The sequence below is a fragment of the Aquarana catesbeiana genome, linkage group LG11 (assembly GCF_042186555.1).
Source record: "Aquarana catesbeiana isolate 2022-GZ linkage group LG11, ASM4218655v1, whole genome shotgun sequence".
NCBI lineage: Eukaryota > Metazoa > Chordata > Amphibia > Anura > Ranidae > Aquarana > Aquarana catesbeiana.
In genome coordinates this window covers 190,977,508-190,986,373 of record NC_133334.1, presented here as the reverse complement: position 1 = coordinate 190,986,373, position 8,866 = coordinate 190,977,508, and the positions used below count along the sequence as shown (strand labels likewise).

The window sequence follows — 8,866 nt, the reverse complement described above, 5'->3', positions numbered from 1 at the left end:
CACTTTTCGAAGAACATGACTTCTGACTTCCCGCAGTTGACCTTTGCCCCTAAAGCTTGGCCGAAGTCCTCACAGGTCTGGGCGAGTGTGTCGATGGAGCGCCGATCAGCACAGAACACCGTCACGTCGTCCATATAGAGTGAGCACTTGACCTCCTGTCTGTCCGGTCCTGGTGCGGTGATCCCTCTGATCTCTGGGTTCCGTCTGATGCTTCGGGCAAAGAGCTCTATACAACAAACAAAAAGCAGAGGTGAGAGAGGGCAGCCTTGTCTGACCCCAGACAAGATTGGAAAGGGGTCAGTTTTCCAGCCATTTACCAGCACCAAACTAGAAATGTCAGTGTACATTATATCCACATACGAACAAAACATTTCCCCAAGACCAAACCTGCGCAGAGCTCTGCACATAAACTCGTGGGAGACACGGTCAAAGGCCTTCTCCTGGTCAAGACTGACCAGGGCCGTGTGCACACGGCGGCCATGAATGTATTGGACCGTGTCCCGGACAAGCGCAGGGCTGTCCGCAATCCTGTGACCAGGAATGCCGCAAGTCTGATCCGGGTGGATGATCCATCCGATGACAGACTTCAACCTGTTGGCCAGGACCTTGGCGAGGATTTTGTAGTCCACATTCAGAAGAGAGATCGGATGTCAATTTTTAAGATCCGATCTCTGCCCCTTCCGCTTATACAAAATCGTGATCATCCCCTCCCTCAGTGATGGAGGCATTCTGCCCTCCACCACCATCTCCTCTTACAGCTCGAGCAGGTCCGGGCCCACGAGATCCCACAGTGCTACATAGAGCTCAACTGGGAGACCATCGCAGCACGGGGTCCTGCCTCGCCTAAAGGATTTAGCGGCAGAGTGCAGCTCCTCCAACACCAAGGGGGCATTGACGGTTGATGAACCTGCAGGATCAATATGGTTAGAGATACCTGACAGGAACCTGTCAGCCGCCTGTGTGTCCGTTTCTTTCGGGGAGTAGAGGTTGGTGTAGTAGTCGCTGACCACTTGCATCACAGCCTTCTTCCCCTTCTGGAGTGTTCCGGTCTCGTCATGCAGCTCTGACAAGGGTGTGTGTCCTGAGTGAAGTTTCCTGAAAAAGAAAGAATTACACTTCTCACCTTTCTCAAGATTCTCCACCTTGGCACGGAAGACAATGTACCTGGATTCTTCCTCGAAGTGTCCTTTCAGGCTCTTCTTGGTGTCCTCCAGGTCCTGCCTAACATCCCAGCCACAGTGCTGAAGGTCCTGCAGGGACTGCAACTGACGCTGCAGTCTCCTGAGTTCCCTCCTCCTGGCACAGACTCTGGTGTCCCCTTGCCTGAAAGAAGCTACGCAGCTTAACCTTCACAAACTCCCACCAATCACTTACCCTTCCGAAGAATCTCTTTTCCTCCGTCCAGGTGGCATAGGTCTCCCGGAGTTCCCCCATCAATTCCTCGTTTTCCAGCAGGGTGCTATTTAGCTTCCAGGAACCCGGTCCACGGGCGAAGCCCTCGCCCAGGTCACCCCGAAAGTGAATAGCCCTGTGGTCAGAGAGAAAGCAGGGGACCATGGAGAACTCACAATGCTTGACTGTCCTTGAAGTGAGCACGAAGTCAATCCTGGAACGCACAGATCCATCGGGTTGGCACCACGAATAGTTCACGGTCCCTTTCCCTATGGATCCCACGGCGTCCTGCAAGGAGGCCTCCGAGATCATCTCCTTGAGCAGCCTAGAAGTAGCATCAAGTTTTGCGTATATGCTGGAGCTGCGCCTATCCTCCTCGATCGGACAGTTAAAATCACCGCCGATCACTACTGTTCTGGTGGTGACGAGTTGGGTCCACAGCCGCGCATTCTTGCCTGGGGGGGCGTACACGTTGATGAGCCTAACTGGCTCTTCCACCCACGAGCCATCTATGACCAAAAGACGGCCACAGACTAGCTCATGGATAGAGTCAACTGTGAAGCGCCCACCCCTGACCAGAATGGCTACTCCTGCAGACTTGCAATCGCCACCCCTGGACCAGTAGGAGGGACCAAGGGTCCACTGGGAGGACAGATGAGTGTACCTCCTCAAGGGAGGAAGGGCACACTCCTGAAGCATGTAGACATCACTCTGCTGACTTGAAAGAAAGGTCAGGACCCCTTGCCTTCTAGATGTATCCTTGATACTCCTCACATTAATGGAAAAGATTGAGATCTCAGCCATAATGAAAAAGGGTATGAGGGTCTATTTAACAAGGGTCCGAACTTACCTTCCCGGAGGGGGGGTGGCTCTTCCGTTGCGTCCTCTGCCTGTCCTGTGTTCTAGGCCAGGCCCAGCTCCTCAGGGACAGACTCCATCATCTGCTGGCTGATGTGGACGTGGGGGGGAGGTCATGCTCGGGGTCGACCACGATCTCCTCCTCCTCTCCTGCAGACTCTAGGTCCTCCACTACTTGCTCTGGTCCATCGCTGTCGCGTTGGACCCCGTTGGGCCGTTTGGTGGAGGTGGCAGGTTCCTCAGCTGTTGGGCTCTCTGGCTTCCGTTTCCGGCTTCCTTTTGGGCCACTGGTGGGGGTGGAGGGGGGTGGGAGGGTGGGGAAGTCCTCCAGGGAGGACAGGTTCAGGGGGAGGGGGGAGGGGTTCCTCCGGCACAGAGGGGGTGGGTGGGGGTGTGCTGGAGGCAGGGGGCGGGGCAGGGGCACGAGGTGGGGCGGGAGTGGACTTACCTGTGGCCTTTCGAGGTTCCTTTGGTATCTTTGGTTTTTCTAGCAGCTTCCTCCCGGATGGCTTACCCTGGATCAGGGTTCCAGCGTAGGTCCGGGTCCTCTGAGGGCAGTGTCTGAAGACATGCTCTGCCAATCCGCAAAGGTTGCAGGCTTTGAACCTCGGACAGTCCTTGGTCTCGTGGCCTGTAACCCTACAGAACTTGCCTGAAAGCTCTGTACAATCCTTACCTGTGTCCCGGCTGCCCACACTTGTTACAGTTGTAAGGTATGCCGGGGCAGTAAAGGATTCCTGCGGATGATCCCAGCGAGAAGAAAGGCTGCAGGTACTGGATGTCCCCCAAAGGGTCTTTCCTCAGAGCACAGACCACTTACCTATCCAGAAGCCGTTGGCATCGAAGATTTGGATCGGGTCTGTAAGGATGTTAGAGTGCTGCTTTAAGATATGTTATACAAGAAGAAATGTATTTTGATTTCTTATGCAGAAAATTAGAAGTGCGAAGATTATTTGCGAGCTATGTACTTGAACAGGATGTACGTGTGGTTAGCCTGACATTTTAATATAGACAATGAATAACAAAGTTATAACATGTTAGAAGTTGGGTGTCTGGAACATTGGCAGATTGCCTAGCATACGTGGTCACATATATATATAAACTTATATTTAGATATAGCCTGAGGGATATCTATAGGCAGAGTGCCTCCAAGTCTCTGTTCTATCAACATAACCCCTTAGGTTCCACAGTCATGTACTGATGGCATGGATTCCTGGCTACAGCGGGTGAATCAATCGTTCTCTGTCATCTATCGATCAGCTCCTAGTATGATATAGAGCCTGGTTACCACTGTGAGTCGGTAAGCGCAATCTACAGCCACGGTGGTGGGTTTTTCACTCCCCCCCCCCGGTTTTTCTTGTGTGCTCACCAGGGTGTTGGTATGTCTGTATGTCCATGTTAACATCTGACTATACTACACTATGGCCAGTTTTTTGTGTTATTTTTTCTCCTGTATACATTGAGGGAATTACATCTTGAAACCGGACGGAGCAGATTGGTCTCCACAAAAAAAGGCCCTGGCTGGGTTTAAGCCATCCGTCCATTGTAATTGATGTTCTGGTAAGGGCAATTTAATCTTTTAACCCTTGGACTGGTATCTACACAGGTTGAAATATTTTGGTGATTGATCCCATCTCAGGAGATATCTGGACTTTTCTTTATTCATTAGCATTTTGATTTTTTGTCTTTTAAAATTTTTTCAATATATATTTTTGTGTGTGGCAGTGAAAATTTCCACCATATCAAGCATTTACATTATTTTATTACTTAGCGCGGTTTAATATTTTTTATTTTCCATTTAGTGTTGTCGCACTGTTTACTGCTGCTTATGTTTTATATTTTGTTCTAGCGCGGAATTTTTTATTATTAACAGAAATGGTACCAGAAGTGGTGGCGATCTACTGCAAGGTGAGTGGAAACTTTGTAAATTTATTTTACGAACCCTTTTCACTTATCCTAGCACGATTGACCCCTATTGTTTTTTTTTTTTTAATTTTATAATCTCGAGGATTGCTAGGTTGGCTCTCCTGGGATAAAGAGGTAGCATAATCTCGAGGATTGCTAGGTTGGCTCTCCTGGGATAAAGAAGTCGCATAGTTTTAATGGTTAAATGATGTCCTACTAGGCTGGCCGGACTTATAGGATTATAGAGAGCATTTGATGCTTTCTTAAAATACAGGACGGGTGTATGGAGCTCTAAAAAAAAAAAAGAAGGGGAAATTGTGTGCACACAATTTAACTTTGTTTCTTTGTGAATATATTGCTCTGTATTTTGTTGTGATCATATGCATGTGTGAATATATACTTCGACATAAGGGAGTTGATTTACTATTTGGTTTGATCTTGATAAGTGATATACATAAAGTTATAGAGTTATATCAGTGTTATTGTGTTTGTTGTGTGTTAAACAAATGTCACAAAGGTGTTCTGAGTGTATTACCATCTTAAACTGAGGAAGGGACCTTTATTAAGAGAAGGTACTCCAAGGGTTCAAATGTTGAGATTCAATATACAAAATAATTTTGTATTTGAAGAAGGTTTAATAGTAAGAGGAGTAATAAGTATTATAAGTATCATTGTGACATTAAGGATATTGTGTAATAATTATGGGAAATAAATTAGGGAAGGAAGCTCCCGAAGGTGAGCGGGACCAACCTTCCCCCTATGATTTTGTAAAAGGCACTTGTGGGGCAAATTGTGTCGATCCTTTTTGGGAAAATGTACAAACTCGTGCACATCAGATGTATCTTTCAGGCTTGGGGTCATTGGGACTGTGTTCCCTGGAAGATTGGGAGGAGGAAATGAAAATTTGTGGGACGCATAATCAATACAATTACCCCCCGGGTGACACTGGGATTGTAAATATATGATGAAATGTTGTAAAATGTACTAAGGGAAAGACAGGGAGAAAGAAGTGAGGGAAGCAAAGAGGCTAGAGAAAAAAAAATCAGAAGAACTAGCTATAGCATTACAAGAAGTAGAGTCTGCGGGTCAGATAATCCTTCGTTCTGCAAACAAAGAGAAGGAACCCTTTAAGGCCCTTCCTTTGATCACGATAGGTAATACTCAGGTTCAGATCCCCCTCCCTGTCGACTAATATAAGGGACACCTGCCCTAAACCTAGAAAGGATCCCAGAGCTGCTGCAGCTTTTCTAAAAAGGTATTGTACAGGAGCTAGGATGGGTGCAGAAGATCTCCAAATCATTATTCAAGCAGTATACCCTGAAACCACGGTTGAATTTGATGTAGTAGCAGCTTTTATCATGGCAGATCCCTATGACAAACCTGAAGGGTGGGATATTTTTTGGGGCCAACTAGGACTAGCTTGGCAGAAAGCATACAAGTGTACACACTATGTTGTCTTGCAAACAAAATCCAGGGGAAGATTTTTACTCATTTTTGGTTTGTCTACATAAAATATAGCACTCACTGATTGTAGGTTTATCACTTCAGAATGTACAGAGGGTTGCTCAATGGGTATTAATGGAACTGATGTCCAACATAAAGTGACTAGTACATTACAGGACAAACTTCTTACAACTACGTGTTTTGCTGTTTTGACTGACTGACCTTTCCTTAATCGGAAGAGACTTAATGTCTGCTTTAAGAATCAATATAAGATTTGACCAAGAAGGTGGATTGACAGCAAAGTCTCCACTATGTGACTTGACTAATCCTAAATATCACGACTTCAGGGGACATTACATGCTTCTACCTAGACCGCTAGAAAATCACCCAATTTGGGCTAAAGACAAAACCTCTGTAGGACATCTTAATCGTACACCTTACTCTCCTACTTTCAAACCCAACACAATATCACACTTCCAAAAACAATATCCCCTTACAGAAGAAAAACTGCAGGGCATTTCACCATTGATTGAAGAATACAAAAAGGAAGGCATACTAAAGGAAATAGTTAGTCCATGGAACACATTTTTTTTTTTTTTAGTGTACCGGTTGGGGAGGACGCACAAAGGATCTTTGGTTTTGTTTGGGGCCGGGTCAATTGGACACGGCTCCCACAAGAATTTGTTGACAGCCCAGCAGCCTTCTCTATAGTATTGAAATGATCCCTTGACGACTGAACACCTCCTCAGGGTTCCATACTGCTTCAATATGTAGATGACCTACTGCTGTGTAGTGATAGCCAGGGACGCTGTGAGTCCAACTCTGAGCATCGCCTCGCCTCAGAAGGTCATTTGGTGTCTTGCAAAAAGATCCGGTGATGCAGGTCGCAGGTTGAGTATTTGGGGTGTATAATCAAACAAGGGGAACGTTTGGTGTCACCGGCTCGGGTCAAAGTACTTACATGCCTCAGTCCCCCGAAGAAGAAGGTCGTGCTTCTCTCCTTCCTCGGCTCGATTGTCTACTGCAGACAATGGATACTTGATTGCTCACACTGGGATTCGATCCTTAGAGCAGCTACGTTGTTAGGCTCTCCAAAAATGATTAATTGGACTGAGGAAATGCTACAAGCATTTACCACCCTCACTGCGTCCCTCTCAAGGGCACCTGCATTGGGTCTTACCCGTGCAGGTTCAGGGGATGCCCTCTTGCCTTCAAGCTCTCGGGGCTTGTGCAATGGCTGTAAAGGAGGCATCCAAATTAACATTGGGAGGGCAGACAACATTATACACAACACATTCGGTAGTTCACCTTATGCAGAACATGAGTACTCAGCACATGACAGCACAACGTACAAGTGGCTATGAAGTTATACTCTTTAACACACAACATCTTGACATCAAATCATGTTCAGAGACCACACCACAAGTCAGGTTTCTACACTCTCTCTTGCATCTTTCAGAAACTGATCCTTTTCCTCAACATGACTGTAATCAACAGCTTTTAGAATCTACTTCTCCACGTTCTGATTTAAAAGACACCCCCAACCCTGATTACCTACATGTGTTTGTAGACGATAGCTGTACACGTCCTGACGATCACACATACAAGACTGGTTACTCAGTTGTCAGGTTCCCAGACAATATCTTAGAAAGTAAACCACTGCGAGTAACTTCAGCGCAACTCCTCTTTGAAGGACAGGATGTGAATGTTTACACAGATAGCATGTGGACGCTTTATTGAAACGCTCCTTCTTCCTTGCCACATTAATGTAATTAAGATTCGCGGGCACTCATATGATAAAACAGAAATAGCAAAAGAGAATGCACTCGCTGATAGGTTGATTTGATAGGTATTCAATGGAAACTACACATCCCTTATCACCCCCAAAGTGCAGGAGGAGTAGTAGAAAAGATGAACAGAAATATTAAAGATAAACTAAAGAAAGCGACAGGAGGAACTTTGAGAAACTGGTTAGATTTTCTTCCCGCAATACTTTTCCAAATCCGTACCTCACCCCATTCTAGAAACGGCTTATCCCCTTATGAGATATTAATGGGAAAACCAACACAGAGGAAATAGATAGAAATAGGAGAGGAACCTAATCTATATTCTTTACAGGAAGAGTACGTGAAAAAACTGGTAAGTAGCTTTACAGAAAATGATGACAAGGTAGCTGTCACCTTTCCTCCTCTCTCCACAGAACCAACACATCCTTTTATACCCAGAGACAGGGTGTTGGTCAAGCAACTAGCAGCAAGAAGATCTTCCAAGGATCTTTTTGAAGTATTGAAAGTTGCAAGAACAGCAGTCCTGACTGACCAGAGCCCACAATGGATCCACAAATCAAAGATAAAGAAAGCCCCTGATCACTGAAAAATATACATGTCCACAGATGAAACAATGGAACTCTAATTCTCTCAATAACAAGAACCCCCTACAGACTTTGGTTCTGCCCCTGTTCCCCCTTTCCCCCCTAAAAGAAACTTATCAATCTGCCTATCAGCTTTTTCAATGACATGTAAAATATGTTCTTTTGTTTCTATGCTTTACACAAAACAGAGATGGTATAATGAATAATATTGGTGACCAATACAGACTTTTCGTCTGTTATGATCAAAGGAGGGATTGTAAGGATGTTAGAGTGCTGCTTTAAGATATGTTATACAAGAAGAAATGTATTTTGCTATCTTATGAAGGAAATTAGAAGTGCAAAGATTATTTGCGAGCTATGTACTTGAACAGGATGTACGTGTGGTTAGCCTGACATTTTAATATAGACAATGAATAACAAAGTTATAACACGTTAGAAGTTGGGTGTCTGGAACATTGGCAGATTGCCTAGCATACGTGGTCACATATATATATAAACTTATATTTAGATATAGCCTGAGGGATATCTATAGGCAGAATATGCAATTTATGACGTTTTATGCTTATTTTTTCATAAAGTCTATGCTTCAATCTCATTGGCTGATAATAAGAGGGAGGTTTTTCTCTCTCTCTGTAAGTGTATAAGATATATGCAAACCCAGTAAACAATTGTAATTTCGATTCACCATCCCATGTGTGTGTCTTGATTACCCGATCGATCAGAGAGTTCTATCCATACACCCATAAGTCCAACCCAGGTTCAAAGGAGAAATAGGGGCGGCTTAACAGGGTCCTTCACCACGGTGCAGAACCTCTGGAGGTAGGTGGCTATGCAGGGGCGTAACTAGAAATAGCAGGGCTCCATAGCAAAATGTTGCCCTAGTGTCAATGCAGCGTG

General features: G+C 45.4%; 1 long non-coding RNA gene across 1 annotated transcript; it reads left to right on the top strand.

Annotated features, from left to right (window-relative positions):
- The first annotated feature begins 3,239 nt into the window (after positions 1-3,239).
- Positions 3,240-8,649, top strand: LOC141112361 (uncharacterized). The gene is made up of 2 exons (XR_012236582.1): positions 3,240-3,550; positions 7,799-8,649. It is a non-coding gene; the product is annotated as an uncharacterized lncRNA (long non-coding RNA).
- The last annotated feature ends 217 nt before the right edge of the window (positions 8,650-8,866 follow it).